The following is a 17,424-nucleotide window of genomic DNA, read 5'->3' as shown; positions in this document are numbered from 1 at the left end:
GTACCACCACAATGAGGAGGAGATTTCAGCCGCCCTGGATTGCAACCTTAATCGCCATTTCCCGTGGAGCCAGACTTGGGCCTAGCCCTACTTGCAAACAGAAATTACAGGTAAGATAGGCGTTTGGTTGGAGGTAGTATAATGGAGTATTAGGAGAGACGAGAGATTGACGGTAGTACTACTAAAGTCCTAGGACTATTCAGGAAAACAAACTTACTGTTAAACCCCCACCCACCAGACTCAAAAGCAGTAAAAAACAGGTATGGTCAGATGAAGTTTCAAAAAGTATATTTTTATAGCCCTAACAAAATATTCTCCCGCAAGACCCTCCCTAACCCCAACGATTGTCCTTCAAAAGTCCCCAAAAAACCCAACTCCCAATTGCCATCCCCCAAAAGTCTCTAAAAAAGGGGCGAGGGACCCTATGGCAGGGTGCTGTTGACTTTAGCAGCCAGGGCATCATGCTCCTTGCGGAGGGTGGCATGTTCGAAGCGGAGGCCCTCCACCAAGTTCTTATAGTTCAGGACCTCCTGCTCCAGGTAGGACAGTCTGAGGGATAAGCGGCGCCGGTGTGCCTTGCAAATCCTGTCGGGGGCAGCTGCTGTCTTTGCTGCTCGGCGGTGGCGTTTGGCTTTGGTAGCCCGGCTCCGTACCGCTGGAGCACTGTGCTGGCTGGCAGCCCGCACGGAGGAGGATGCAGCTGTCCCAGTGGACGTTGTTGTTGTACCAGACTGCGTCTCCTCCTCCTCCAGGGCCACCAGCAGCCGATATTCAGCGACAGTGGCATCCAGCCTCCGTTGCCGGGCCATTCGAGCCAGCTCCTTCCTCCTTGATGGTCTCTTGGATTTGGAAGGAGCAACTACATGAAGAAAGAAAGACATAGTCTGTAACCAATGCTCCTTAAGATTAACACAAAATGATTGAGCAGAAAGTTGTCACAGTATAAGTAGCAAATTGAAAGCACAGTACATAACTATTGAGGACAGTATCTATGTAACCTCCGACTTCTTCATCCTTGCTCTAACATTAGTGGGAGTTTAAGGAACAAATTCTACGAGCACTATGGACTTCCATTACAGTCAACTATGACAGTACACCAGTCTTATTCTTCTTCTTCTCTCTTGTTTAGGAAAATTGGTACGTTATCTTATGCAAGCCGGCATAATGCCAGCGCAGTGAACTTGCACCCGAGAAAAACAGACGCACACCATGGTGAGTGAGACAGACTTGCGTTACTGTACCGGTCCAGTACATGCAGGTGGTGAAGCTCCTACTTTTCTATTACGGGTGGCACTGAGAATACTCTGTTAAAAGGGCTACTGCTTAATTAATTTAGCTTTCACCCTACAGTGTAAATGAGTATTAGAAAAGGAAAATGACTTTAGGTGCTTTGCTTATTATTGAGTGAACAGTGATACCCCCACACATGAATGACGTACTACTACTAAACTAAAGTTATTAAGAGAGGTAGGGAGTGTCCACCGTAATAACCGGATATATGCTGTGCTTGCAGTTGCAATACAAACTACTGCTACTATTCATTGTAGTATTTGGACAAAATTACAACTTCTTTTCCTTGCCTTTCCTACACTGGAACGGACGTGCGGGTGCGGTGTTACATGCTCTTCAAAGTAACACTTAGTTTATCCAGTGACCGTCTACTCTCTCTAGATACACATATGCTATCTAAGAGTCAGATAGTACCATGAATGATCCAGGCATCCATCCATTCAAAGTATATGCACACATACAGTTTCTGTTTCACCCACCCAGGCTGTTCTCCTTCCACCCATCCTTGCTTCATCATTCACCCAGCCATGCACCATACCATATTCTTTCCTTCCCAGCCACCTTGGGGACCAAGCAAACACATATCATTCTTCTTTGCCAGTCATCATTACATTTCTCGTCCTTCCACACTTACTTACACCCTTCTTTCGCTTTTCGTTCATCCCATCCATCAAGTTCATCTCAGATCTGATTGGGATTCTTCTCGCCAAAAACTTCACAGCTAAGTCGAAGTACATTTAGAGGAGGATACTACCTGGTTTATTTATAATACATCCGTGCAGAAATCACACTCTGCAGTCTTCAATCTCAAGTAAGGAATATATAGCTTACCTCTGCCCGCCACCACCGTGTGAACCCTCACAGGATCGTCCGGCACTTCCACCGCCTCCTCCCCAGAGTTGTCCTCGTCCAATGCCACCTCCACCTCCGCGCTGGCCCCGCCTCCAGATGTTGCACCTACAAAGTACATTTAATAATGTTAGAATACACCACTCACTACTATATAATATTTGGTCTAGGAGGAAGAAAGAAACGTGAAAAAAACAGAATACAATTTAATAATTTGTGACTGTCTACGCAAAAATGTCCCTTTTTCCAGGGAAGGCTGTTGTCTTGCTGCACTTTTTGGCACAACTGATGAATGCTTGCTTTTTATTTTTAACACGCACCACTTTTTCTCCTAACAGACAATAGCTTGACTTCTAAGAACACGAGCAGGATCAAGTTCAAACCAGGTGAGAGCTTGGCTCGACCACAAGAAATGTGTCCTATTAATCGCCAGCACTAAGCACTTTTCCATTTTCAGTTAAACGTTTACTTTTATGACAAACTTGATTTTAATAAATGTGTTTACTTTTAATAAAGCTTTTAAACTTAAATAGACTCTGTGGTTTTTGGTCCTCCAGACTAGAGTGGATGAGGGAAAGGTTTTGCAATTTTTGCAAGCATGAGGGTCAAGGGGAATATATTTATAGACCATCCAAGTTCAAAACCCCCTATTAGAACTATAAAGAACAAAAAGAACTAGAAGGTCTGAAAAGAGAAGAAGCTAAGTCCTCAAGGTCCTCAATGAAAGCTACGCACTGATATTGCACTGAACCAGACCCAAATGGTCAATAGACACTAAGCGTACAGTAGAAATCCTATCAGCCCACCCTCTTGGCGAAGCCTCGTCATGTAGGACATCTAGAACCAAGTTGGTGTATCCATGCCCAGATGAATTGGCTAGATATCACGCTGTTATGGTTCACAAGATGGAAGTGTCCACGCCACTGGCGGTACTGGTACAGTGCAGTGCAGTGAAAAAAAGTGAGTGAGTGATATTAAAATGACGGTCAAGGCAAAAGAAAAATCCCTTTATTATTATTCACCTGGACGTCATATTAAAAAAGGGTGCAAAACAGTGTGTCAAAATCACTGTCTACTTTGCTGTGTGGTTGATTAGGCCAACATGTTTCTGCCATCAGGTGAAACTACACCGGCAGAGGATGCAGTTCCTGCGAACAAAGACAAAGAGGAAAAATAATGTTTGTTGTTCTCTAAACATGACACACTACCAGGAGCAGTCAACCCTGGAAGAGACTATCATATCATGCAATGAAGACCAAACAAGACTTAGCTAGGCCAGTCCAATCTGTGACGGCCGGTTGATTAATTACTGGTTGCACATAGGGTAAACCACAAAGATTTCTGAATACAGTTTAGAAAGATAAATAGACTTACCCAGCAATGTGTGGGAGTCAAGCCTCACCTCACCCGGCAACGGCTCGGAGAATGAGGCCCCGCTCTGTGCACAAAAAAATGTATAAACATACAGATAGACTGTCAGAAATCTGATCAGTATCCTCAATCATTAGTATGTGATCACAGTTGTGCATGCAAACGCTTGGTTGTAAGTTGCCCACAATGATCACAGTACCATGGAGAGAAAGGGTTAGGTATAGCATCAAGTGTTGAATGTGAAGGTAATAACTGACAAGGAAGATGGAGTGTTCATAGCATTACTCCCCTCATAATGTTGATAAGCATTTTCAACCCAAAAGCTATCTTGATATTGTGTTTGAAATGCAGTATAGTATTCACTGAAATGAGAGGGATGGCTCAGCTGGTTCTATGCTGCAGCCTATTCTTCAGGGATAGTCTACCCTGAAACTTAACTAGTAAAAAAGATCAGTACAAAAAATTACCCCTCTAAGTAAGTATCTACACGTCACAGCGCCGAACCGGACGAGCAAACAGCTCCATTCTATCCCAACAGACAGAAGAAAAGCGGAATTGAGCCAGCGTGTGGCAGACAACGTCGAAACAACTCACCTCTCCGTCGGTACCTCTCGGCAAGATCCAAAGCCGAAGGGGAGGCAACGAGAAGAGGTGAGAGGCGCATTTAAATACCCCCCTTAATTGGTGGAGGTTGCGTTCATTTGGCTCAGCTGGTAGACCGATGCCGGTCCTCCAATGCGAGAATCATAGTTACTGCGCATGCGCGCCGGTGGGCCACTCGTATTATCAATGTGGTTCGAAACCGGAGCATGCGCAGAGCAGGGATGTAAGCGTTCATCGCAAGAGCGCCTGCGTGTTGTTTAATGTGTGTTCGTATACCCATGTTGCATGCGCGTTCTCAGCTAGTGTTTCAGTCCAGAGTCGGCGCTTAGGAGAATAAACAAAGATAATGAACAGATATTCCTACAGCATAATAAGCTATCGTGTGGCTAGTGACTGCACATGTGATGGTACAGACAGGAGCACGTCGGCGCTTGCGAGAATAAACACAGATGATGAATAGAAATTCCTATAGCATAATAAACTAATGTTTGACTGCATATTTGATGGTACAGTCAGGAAAACGGGGCACTGCAGGACCGGTTAAGCACATGATGCATGAAATGTTAGAGATGTATTGCAATTTCGACGTAGAGATGTGGGAGGGAGCATGTCTTAGTCGCTAATGTATGCAAAGGCCATATCGGTGTGGGGCACTAAAGGAATAGCTGATCATGTAGGTAGAACTTAGACATATGTAAAAACCACCATGGTGTACAGTGTCAAATATGTACTACAGGAACAGGCTATGTATTGGACACAAGGAAGATGGGACCATCTCGTGTGTATGTTGTATCTACCAAAGTCCATTTTAGGGGTAAGACTGGCATAGAGAGATGTTTTGTTAAACGGGCTATGTATTGCACAGTTTGTATAGGGGGTCCCAGATGGTATTAAAGACAGCGAGCCGTGCAGTAATGGCACAGATTCCAGTGAATGGACAATACATTATGGTCAGTGCCCTAAAGGGTAAATGAGCTGTTCATATGGACACCCATGGGATATTGTCATTCAACCCTGTCACATCAGTTTTTAATTTGAAAATCCAACGTTGTTCCTTGACGAACAAAAACCGTGAAACATCTGTAATGTGTGCAGGGATGAAAGGTTGTTCCAGGACCACCCACCTCAAATCATCTGCTTTGTGTTTCTTAGCTAGAAAGTGATTTGTTAGGCAGGTAGACTGTTTATTGCAACGTATCGTGCTCTTGTGTTCACTAATACGTAATTTAACTTTTCTGGTGGTATGTCCGATGTATGCTAGACCACAAAGGCATGTGATCATATAGATCAATTTCTCAGAGTTGAAGTTCGTGTGGTTGATCAGTCTCCATGGTCTGGAAGTTCCGATGTCGATAGAAAGGGTCTTCTGAGTCTGGGGGTAAACAGTGCAACGACCGCAAGGGTAGTGCCCCCGAACCGGAGCAGTATTCCAAATGGTGTCAAGAGTAGTAGTGGTATCTCTTCTCTGGTCTTAGGCCTGGTATGAACCAGACTATCTCTGATGCTGGGCCCTCTTTTGAAGGCAAACAAGGGCCTGGGTATTGCACCAGATGCTGTGTTCAGGATCTTCCAATGCTTCAGCACCGTTTTTTTGACCACATTAGATAGGGTACTGAAAGTATGCACCATCGTAATCCTGTCAGAAGGCGTCTTATTGTGTCGATGTTCAATCAGTGCCTCTCGATTATTGTTGAACGCTCTTTTGTGCGCCCGACGTATCAGATGATTAGGGTAGTGACGTTCCTTCAGGTTCGACGATAGCTCTTTAGCGTGTTGTTCATACAAGGTGTTCGAGGAACAATTTCTACGAACCCTCAGAAATTGACCTACCGGTAAGTTGTCACGTAGTGACTGCGGGTGAAAACTCCGGTACGATAGCAGTGAGTTCCGAGCCATGGGTTTCTTGTAAAGTCGACTTTGCAAACCTCCCTCTCCAGGGAAGATGAGAAGATCTAGAAATGGTAGCTGCTCTTTGCTGAATTCCATCGTGAAGTGGAGGTATTGATTTCTAGAATTCAACCAGGTATGAAAATCGGTGACCTCAATGCTGGTGCCTCTCCATATGACAATGATGTCATCAATATATCTGCGCCACAGCAACACCTGCCCTAAGAAAGGGTTGCTGTGGTTCAGAACATGGTCTTGCTCGAACTGGTGCATATACAAATTAGCAAGACTAGGGGCAAAGACACTCCCCATTGATGTTCCGGAGACTTGGAGGTAGAGGTCATCCTGGTATTGAAAATAGTTCTCCATCATGGCCAGTCTGGCGCACTCCATGATAAAAGGTATTGGAGTGATTGTATCCAATGGTCTTGACTCTAACAAATTCCTTATGCAGTCCAAAGTCTCTTGTTGAGGGATGCATGTATAGAGAGACTCGACGTCGAAACTCACCAATAGGTCAGTCTCGACGTGGAACTCGGTCTCTGCAAGGAGTCGTAGAACATCACCGGTGTCTTGCAAGTACGTTGGTGTATCTTTAACGATTGGTTTAAGAAAGAAATCCACAAAAGTGGATAATCGCTCAAGTAAAGAACCGATCCCCGAAATAATCGGGCGGCCCGGAGGAGGTCTCTTCTTCTTATGAATCTTCGGGAGACAATAAAAATAAGGAACCACAGGATGTGTCGTGCTGAGATACCTGGCTTCTTGAGATGTAATCCATCCTTCACAGGATGCTTCTTCAATAAGGCTTTTGATGTCATTGGAGACCCTCATGGTAGGATCTTCTGTAAGTCGGCGATAGGCTTTGGAGTCATTAAGTTGCCGTTTACACTCCCTGTGATAGATGTCAGTATCTTGTATGACAATAGCTCCGCCTTTGTCGGCGGGTTTTATGGTGATGGTGGTGTCTCTAGACAGGCCCATGAGTGCCAGCCTTTCAACTCTAGTCATATTGGAAAAGGTCCTTTTGTTTGTCTGGTCCATGTTCATAATGTCATGGGTGACCGCTTGCTCAAAGGCAATAACCCTCGCAGGAACTTGATGGTTGAGTGGCGTGTATGTGGATTTGGGTCTAAGACCTGTGTTACGGTCCAAAGAATCCTCCAAATTGATGTTATCATTAGTGGTTTTGAAAAAGAAATGTAAACGGATTTTTCTGTAGAAGGATTCCAATTCACACCTCAAATTGAAGGGGTCTCCTTCATTGGTTGGAACGAATCCTAATCCTTTATTAAGGACTGAAGTCTCAGTAGGTGTGAGTATCCGGGTGCTGAGATTGACCACGAGATCACTGGTTTCTTCTAGGATTGGCCCCCTCTGTTGTTCGTGGTGTCCGGTGCCCAATTCACTGACTGTTGGCCTCTTCTCTTTCCGCGGCTTCTGCCTTGGCCCTGCCATAAAAAAGACTGGTCAAAGTAGTAGAGATTTGGATTGAGTGGGTAGTTTGGAATTTGATGGCCCATAGGGGGTGGTCCCATCGGTGGTTGGTGATACCCCCAGGGTGCTGGAGGCCACCAAGGCCCTGGGTTTGGGTAGTACTGACCTCCTCGCCCTCTGTTGGATCTTCTCTGGGGACCTCTGCCTCGCCCTCTGTTAGGTGTCCCTCAGTTCGAATTGCCTTGATCACTAGACTTTGATTCTGAGCCTGAGGAAGAGTAGTTAGACCCGTATCTCTTCCCTCTGGTATTATAGACCGGGGCTACATAGGAGTCACTGATATAAGGGTAGGTGGTTTCCATAGAGAATCGTGCAAGATCTTTCTTGAATTTTTCAACTTTAGTCACAAGGATGTTATCATAATATTCTTTGTTAGTTTTATTAGTCTCGTCCAAATTCTTTTTGTAAAGCACTGGGCGGATTGCTGCATTGATTTGACCCTCTAAGACTTGGATCTCAACCAATAAGGCATCAGCTGTTTTCTTGGCGGTTTTGATAATCAAGATAAGCCAATCGCGCATGCAGCGCCACGCAATCAATGCCCAGTCGTTTAAGAAACCCTTGTCTGTTAAAAAGAGACGTGGTGTATTCGTCACTATTAGACCTGATGGTGCACACTTGCCATGGAGGTATTCGTTCATGATTACGCCATGTATGGAAGTGCAAGAGTGTTTTTTTTTCATATTCAATAAAGTCACCCAATCATCCTCAGTTGTAGTAGTGGATGTAGAGGATAAGCCATCTAAAAGGCTAGGGTTGTCAGTCAGAAGTGTGTTAAGGTCCTCATCATCGAATGCCAACCCCCCAAAGTCAGCCAAAGTTAGTGATCAGAGCAAGGCAACGCAATCAACCAGGTGAGCGAAAAAAGGACAATATAAATAGCGTGTTGTCAGAGAATAAAATGGACCCGCAGCTGAGGCTGCTCAATACAGAAAAACAACTATTAAAGGAGGGTCAAGGGGAATATATTTATAGACCATCAAAGTTCAAAACCCCCTATTAGAACTATAAAGAACAAAAAGAACTAGAAGGTCTGAAAAGAGAAGAAGCTAAGTCCTCAAGGTCCTCAATGATTAGTATGTATTCACAGTTGGCATGCACAACTGTGAATACATACTAATGATTGAGGATACTGCTCAGATTTCTGACAGTCTATCTGTATGTTTATACATTTTTTTGTGCACAGAGCGGGGCCTCATTCTCCGAGCCGTTGCCGGGTGAGGTGAGGCTTGACTCCCACACATTGCTGGGTAAGTCTATTTATCTTTCTAAACTGTATTCAGAACTCTTTGTGGTTTACCCTATGTGCAACCAGTAATTAATCAACCGGCCGTCACAGATTGGACTGGCCTAGCTAAGTCTTGTCTGGTCTTCATTGCATGATATGATAGTCTCTTCCAGGGTTGACTGATCCTGGTAGTCTGTCATGTTTAGAGAACAACAAACATTATTTTTCCTCTTTGTCTTTGTTCGCAGGAACTGCATCCTCTGTCAGCACATGGTTCAAGAGGATACGGTAGGATGGTCCAATTGACCACATTTTCTGTTGACAGACTTATTTTGGTCTGATACTTCACTTTTTGCACTATCAAGAGAGTGTATCTTTGTAGTAGCAATTTCTATACTAGTGGCCCTGAAGAATGCCGGTGTAGTTTCACCTGATGGCAGAAACATGTTGGCCTAATCAACCACACAGAAAAGTAGACAGTGATTTTGACACACTGTTTTGCACCCTTTTTTAATATGACGTCCAGGTGAATAATAATAAAGGGATTTTTCTTTTGCCTTCACCGTCATTTTAATATCACTCACTCACTTTTTTTCACTGCACTGCACTGTACCAGTACCGCCAGTGGCGTGGACACTTCCATCTTGTGAACCATAACAGCGTGATATCTAGCCAATTCATCTGGGCATGGATACACCAACTTGGTTCTAGATGTCCTACATGACGAGGCTCCGCCAAGACGGTGGGCTGATAGGATTTCTACTGTACGCTTAGTGTCTATTGACCATTTGGGTCTGGTTCAGTGCAATATCAGTGCGTAGCTTTCATTGAGGACCTTGAGGACTTAGCTTCTTCTCTTTTCAGACCTTCTAGTTCTTTTTGTTCTTTATAGTTCTAATAGGGGGTTTTGAACTTGGATGGTCTATAAATATATTCCCCTTGACCCTCCTTTAATAGTTGTTTTTCATCATTGGGGAATAATCATAATCATCGGTGACTTTGGGAGCTAAATGACTCTGCCACACTATCTAGTCAGTAAGGAGATTGGGGGTTCAACTACAAAGTCTGTTATCACTGAGGTATGTGGAAAGTCTCCAGCACCTATTATAATTGATAAGGTAAGCAATGCATTATTTAGTGTCCATAGTTCTGTTTGTGCAGATTTGTCCCTGCAACAGTAGTAGAATAGATTGTCCTCCTATCCAAACCAAAAGTAAGTAGTATCTTATTCTTTCTTGGTGGTCATTCACCTTGTTATTGTTGGCAATTGTCAAAGCATAAACATTTAGAAGACTTGAAAAGACATTATGGACAATCCAGGAGGACTGCACTCTGTGCATAGAGCTATTGCTGACTAGAATGGAAGTCCAATGGAATTGCCAAATGTGCAATCTTAGTTAGCTACACAGACAGACTAATAAGAATAATCTAGTAATACCACATGGAGTCATAGTCGAGGCAGGATAAGAATTTAGATCCAGTCTACAAGAATATCAAAGACGATTTAGAAAAAATCGAATGAGGTACGCTGGGAAAAAATAAGTACTCTATATTAAAATTAAAACTTACTGGGGCCAGCAAAGGAGCCCTCGCCTGCCCGATCCTGGCCTGCATCCTCAACAGCACCCTCCTCCTCCTCCTCCTCCTGTGTCCTCCTCTTGCCCCTGGGGGAAGCTGATGTACAACATGAAAGAAAGAAAAACAGAAAACATGGATGATATTTGTCAACCAAATCAAACATTTCAAAAGAACTAACAAAATATTTTGGTGAAATAGCAAATAGACAACTATTCAACGGGATATATTATTGACCAATCTCATGTGGTCTACTACGTTATTAGTATTGCTTGATTTGCGGACCGTCGAATTGGAAACTTCTTATGTAACTCAATACACAAAGTACCAAAAAGGTTTGCCTAGGATTGGCAGGCAGCAGTCCGCAGCACACGAAGTGACAGCCAAAGTCCATCGTGATTGCAGATCAGCGACCACACTAAAGTTTCCTACTACATTAACCAGTCATTAAAATACTCAAACTATCAATCCACCACCACTATTTCTTCTTATCGCCATGTGTACAAAGGAAGGACTGGACTTGAGTCTGTAGGGGCTGATTTAGAAGCCCCTTGCGGCTCTTTTGCTCCATTGTTGCGTGACTTTTGTGACGCAGCGGCAGCACAAAAGAGGTGCAATGGTGCGGCGTATATTAACAACCTGACGCATATGGGAGATGCATCACGTTGTAAAGCCCTGCGCCATCAGGGGGCGTTCCGGTGCAAGGGAGGGCGTTCCTGCGCAGGAACGCATCCTAAAAGTGGCTGAGAAACGACAATGATGCGTGGCTCAAACCCTGCGCCTGCTTGAAGCAGACGTACGACTTGACGCAGCATTGGGGAGATAGGGCACCCCAGAGCATTGATGGAGCTGCGCCATCGTTGCGACGCAACTCCAGCAATGCGCCTCCCTTACGGCACAGATGCATACCGCTTTGGTGACGTTTTGGGCCCATGGTGCGCCGCATTGTAAATACGGCGCACCATGGGTGATAGTGGCGTGGCGCACAATTACTGGCGCATCCTTGCTACTTTGCAGGGATGCGCCGGTAATTAAACATCTGAACCTTAGTGTGTAGCATTACGCAGTTCTTTAAACTACACTCATACATAATTTCACAGGCCAATGAAATGAACACAAAATCGTAAACAAATAAGCATAGTAGCAACACTACTCAGAAGGAGAGCAGTGCACCTGAAATGCCCAGAAGATTTTGAAATATAATATACCTACAATGTAATGAGCAGCATTATTGCTCTTGGTAAAAAAAAAAATTGCAATATAATAACACAGCAGGAGAAAATAGAGTAGTAAAGAAATAGCTACTACTACTACTCACCAAGCCCAGGGATCTCGAGGCCAAGCAGGTCAAGCAGATCTCGTTCACGGGTCAGGACATCCGTCCAGCGGTGGGTGGCCTGGCTGTAGGTGCGCCGGACCCGAGAGTGGTGGCACATGGCCCGGCACACCTTATCCCACCGCTTCCGGTGATCCCGCATCCCGTAGCCGCCTCCGATCTTGCCGCCTGCCACTATGGTTCTGGGGAGGTGGCGCGTACATAGAACACTAGTGCACCCACCTCCTCCGGGCTGAAAATCTCCCGGGGTGCGACTGTCTCCCCCCTCAAACGCCCGCACGGGTGCCGGGCACGGGGTGCGGGACCCTTCCCCTTCTCGGGATACTTCCCGGCTCCCTTCACCATGGTCTGGGCGGAAAGGAATAAAGAAAATAGAATAGGGAAGAGAAGAAAAGAGTTTAAAAAAGTAGTTTAAAATTAACAAAAAGTAGCAGTAAACACAAAAATAGAGGGCTAGAAAAATAGAGTGATAGATAATAAGTAAAATAGATTAAAAAAAACTTCAAACAAGCAAAGGATGGCACAGATTTAGAGAGGATACAAGAAGCATGCCCAGAACCATAGCAATGAATGAGAAACAAGATTGCCGCGCCTGTTCACGACCGCGCGGGTAAGTTCGCGCGAGATGTTCCTCGCGAACACTTGCGAAATTTTATTAGCGAGCCGCACACTTTGCGAGATTACACTTCGCGCCCGGAAACGGAAATACGTCATGCAAACAAGATGGCCGCGCCCTTGAACGACCGCGAGGGTAACTTCGTTCCTTGCGCTACAAGCGGCTCGCGAAAACGCACAAAACCTTGCGAACTAACACGCCGCAAAAAAAGAAATCACATATTCGCACGAATTTGCGGCTTCCGAATCCGATCTTGCGCGTGTTCGTGCCCCGCGAATCCCACAAAATTGCAGAAAAACGAGTTTTGCAGAACTGAAAGCACTCGGCAGGTGCAAGAGTTCAAACTCATCATTAGTAACAATTCACTGTAGTGCTTCCTGACTGGGGCCCCTCCAGAGTTCAGTTGCTAGTTGCAACAATTGTATGACCCTGCTCTGACCCTCACGGCAGGCTCATAGAATAGCTAGAAGTAGGCCACAAAGGTCCTGGAAAAAAAATTGCACTGCAACAGAAAGCAAATTACTGATAAGGAAGCAGGTGCCAGACCTGGAATTTTAAAACAGTGACACATTAATAAACTAACCCCAAATTAATTCATGTCAGTTGAAGCAGGGCAGGTGTGCTTGCTTTTCCCCCCCATAATCTACAGTGATGATGAACCAGAGGGTGGCATTGATGTAACAGAGGGTGGCATGGGTGAAAGAGAGGGTGGCAGTGGTGAAACAGAGGGTGCTGGGAGGCTGTGATGATGAACCAGACGTAGAAACAACATAGTCGCAACTGTTGCGAGCCGTCAAGTACCTTCGCAATTGCGAACTGGTACCAAACCCTCGCGAACTGGCAGAAACCCTTGCGAACACAAAAAAAATCCGCAAATTCGCGAGAATTCACGGATTTTGCGGATTGCGAGTTCGCAAATTCGCAAACTTCGCGAACGCCAGATTCGCAAAATTCGCCCATGCTTAGCTCTTCCACACCCGCATGAGCTAGAATTTCCTCTTCAGTGGGCAATGGACTCAGTTAAATATCTAGGGATTTGTGTTCACCGTGATCCCGAAAGTGTCATTCGTGAGAATTATGGCACTGCACATGTTTGAGCAACAAATTAACAGGTGGGAGCGTCTTCCACTTTCCCTTGCTGATTGTTTTGCAATAATGAAAATGGAGGTGCTGTCTAACTTTTTATATTTTTTAATACCATACCGATCCCTCTCTCCCAACATTTTTTTAAAACAATGCATTCCCTGCTTCTCAGTCTGATTTGGGGTGGAAAGCAGGCCCGAGTAAGTTGGCGCACGTAACCCTAGATTATAAACATGGGGGATTCGGCATGCCAGATATTTATGTGTATTATTTGTGTGTACGCGAGCAACACGCGCATTTTGAGTTCATTGTTCACAAGTTCATCCCACATGTGGCTGTGGAACACTGGGATGCACATCCCATTGCGGTAAGTTCCATTTCAACACATAGGTGCAGACTCACACCTCGAACCACTTTCAACACTATTAACATGATGATCGCAGCCTGGCAAGCACTGGGCAGACTGGCCAGGAAACTACCGTTGTACTCTCCGCTACTACCTATTGCCTTTCATAAGAACCTGTTGGTGACACATTAGATGGGAGCTATGTGTATAATGGCTCAGGCAGGCATTGACAAAAAGCAGGATCCATACCCTAATGGCACTTTCTTGACATCTGTTGACACGGACTATATTCAACATCAGAGTCTGTTATTCACATTCTCGTTACACAGACTTAAGAAAGCAGTACAAGCCTATTATCTAATGTTCCCAGCGGAGCCTCCAGAATCCCTTGCATTACATGCCTTACTTACCAGTCCCACTCAACACAAACTTGTCACTAAATTATTTCACTCCGCTAGAGATGATTGTACCTTCCCTGATGATATGAGTCTGGAAAAATGTAACGAATATTTGGACCCTCCGATCTCTCTGGACGATTGTGATCGCTGTTGTAGCCTGGTTGAGGGTCTCACGTCCAACAGGAATTTGTGCATTATAAACTTAAAATGTCTTCATCAGTTTTATCATACGCCTCACAGACTTTTAGGTTCTCTGCGACACAGAAACATGCACACGATGTGGCGCCTCAAATGCAGATTTCTGGCACCTGTCCTGGGCCTGTAGGCGGGTGAGGGTGTATTATGCTGCGATGATTACTAAACTGTCAAAAATTCTTGGGGTGGAGGTGCCTTGCTCACCACAGGTGTGTTTATTGGGTCTGCTCCCTGTTCTGAAAGGTGCAAGGGGTAAGCTGGCAAGTGTGGCTCTTCTTATTGCTAAGCGGCGGGTGGCGATGATTTGGAACAGCAAAAGGAGCCCTACATCTGAACTGTGGATCAGGGACCTGATATACTGTAGGGAGAACTTAGTCCTATACGCGGAGGCGTTACCGGTGACCTCCTGTCCAAATGATATTTGAGAGCCTTTACTGATTTATTTACGCATGGATGTATCACCTCCTACCCCAGACCCTGTGACTACGTAAACAACGTTCAGAGTTAATGCAGGTGATGTATGACAATTGTGTCAAAGATCTGGAATCTACCCCTATATTTGTAAGATATGGCCATGGGGTTATTTATTGGGATGCATTTGTTTTCTATTTTGACATTCACATCATTTTTCTATATATCAGATGTGAACTGTATGCGAATTAATGAAAAGCCACAATAAAAAATAAAAAAAATAAAAACAATCCTAGTGGGAGAAGAGCTCCCAGAAGCAGTTTTGAGTGATTGAAGAACTGGGCCTTAGGGCCTGGCGGCGCAGGGCATGTCTGAAATCTCTGAGTTCACCTGCCTTGTTTCACAGAGACACAGAATACTCTGGTGGGCGTAGATAACCAAGTTTTATTAGCTGCAGCAAAGCACAGCTGTCCAGAAGTACACCAAGTAGGTTCTCAGGAGACTGCCACTTTACTCCGTGGCTCACAGTCTTTTATAGAATAAATACATCTGTACAAACATACACCCAATGCACAAAGTATTAGTCCCTTGCTCACATTGCCACTGGATTCAAGCAAGCCGGACTGAAGACGGCTTGATTGCCAGAAATAAGTCCTCGGAAGCTTGTGTCCGGTCCAGGGAAGATGTGGCTTGGCAGTTCGGGCTGGACTGTTCCCATGAGGGACAGGGTCAGACTGATTTGCATATGGCCATGTCTGAACTGGGTTGGCAGAGTGGGCTAAAGAACGGTGATGGATTAAACCCAGATCTTTTGACTGGGTGTGAGTGTTTGATTGATTCAGATGCTCCGTCCATCACCACCCTCTTTTGTACCGCTTTGGCCGCCATAAGTGTGGCAGGGTATGCTCAGACGTGAGTCCCTTGCTCACTTTGCCACTGGATTCAAGCAAGCTGGGCTGAAGACGACTGGAATGCCAGAAACCGGTCCTCGGAAGCTTGTTTCCGGTCCAGGGAAGACATGGCTTGGCAGTTCAGGCTGGACTGTTTCCATGAGGCACAGGGTCAGACTGATTTGCATATGGCCATGTCTGAACTGGGGTGGCAGAGTGGGCTAAAGAATGGTGATGGATTAAACCCAGATCTTTTGACTGGGTGTGAGTGTTTGATTGATTCAGATGCTCTGTCCTTCATCACCCCCTTTTGTATCGCATAACAGAAGGATCTGGTTCGGACAAGGACCAGGAAATGAACATTGATCTGAAGGTGACAAGTGTCTGTAGAGCATCCTTGACCTCAGGACCCACAATAAATCCCTTATCAAAGTCAGCCCGAACATCCAGCAAACCCTGGGGAGCTAATCCCAATCCCGTGGCCTCCCATTCCTGACCTAGAATGCCACACATGGTGTCAAAAACAAATCTCTGTGTAGGGGCATCCCACTGCTCAAAAGATCCCATGATATCTTGTACGGTATACTCAAGACCATTCATGATCCATTTGAGAGCAAGGAGATCTAACGTATATCGTTCTCGAGAATCTGGGAGAAAACTATGGGTCTTCCTACGGGGAAGGACAGGAGTCATGCTTACTGACCCAAAGAAAGGAGATAAAAGGCCAGAAACGGTATCAACCATCCGTTTATGAACTGAGGGGAAAGTCGACAGAAGGGCAGGGGATAAAGCATGAGACGGAGCAGGAGATGAGACAACAGATAGAAGGGAAGCCGAGGGCAAAGAAGGCTGAGGTAAAGGAGTCGAAGGCAAGGGAGCCGAAGGCAATTGAGCTGGGGGCAGAGAAGCTGGAGGCAAAGGAGCTGGAAGGAGTGGCAGTGCCGGAAGGGGCTGTGGTAGAGGTGCAGGAACTGGTTGGAAAACAACAGGTTGCTGGACAGGTGACAAAAACGGGGTGCATTAGTACCTCGTTCATAGGGCGGGGCGATCTTAACAAGTGGGACAACATCGGGATTCGGGGGAGAAGTTGGCAGCACCGGGTAACATTTATCGATCGCCATGCGATGTTGCCTATCTGAAACTTCAATCGCACAATCTATCTCATTATCTTTAAACTGCTGGGCAGCCTGTATAATAGTCATACCTCTTTCTTTCCTATCTCTTTTTGCCTGTTTAATTTCTTTCTGTTTGGCTGCCTTGCGCCAAAGGCGAAAAGAGTCAAACATAGCCGGTCGGGCTATTCTTCTAAACAAATTAGCTTCTAAATTATCTTAAATATCAGGCTCAAAACTACCATTATGTGGCCACTGCAAAACACCATCTTTCTTCGTATAGCGGACCCATACTTCATTAAAGGTGATGGGGCCCATACCATGTTTAGAATAGAGCTCATAAGTAGGAGTTCCAACCGGAGGAATTGGACAAGAGTCCTCCAGTCGGGAGTCCCTATCGCAACCAAAACAACACAATTTCCTAAACTTACGGAAACCAGGCATCGTTATTTCACTGGCTCCTGTACAAACAACTAGGGGCTAATCAAATAAAACAGTACAAACGTACTCACCCCTTGGCTTCGATTATTGCAATAATTGAATCAAAGAACCCAAAAACAAAGATGTGGGCGCTACCCACCAATACTTAACAACATGTCTTCTTACACCAACAGAGGTCCGTTTAACGTCTCGCAATACCAGTCAAAACCAAAAGGGACCAAGGCAGGGCGGCAGTCAGAGCAGCAGTCACCAGCAGCCATTGGAAAGGAGAAACCGCACCTCAAAAGACCATCGGT

This window comes from Lissotriton vulgaris, chromosome 1_1, assembly GCF_964263255.1.
Source record: "Lissotriton vulgaris chromosome 1_1, aLisVul1.2, whole genome shotgun sequence".
In the NCBI taxonomy this organism is placed as follows: Eukaryota; Metazoa; Chordata; class Amphibia; order Caudata; family Salamandridae; genus Lissotriton; species Lissotriton vulgaris.
The sequence above is the reverse complement of the archived record's forward strand: the minus strand, read 5'-3'. Positions refer to the sequence as shown.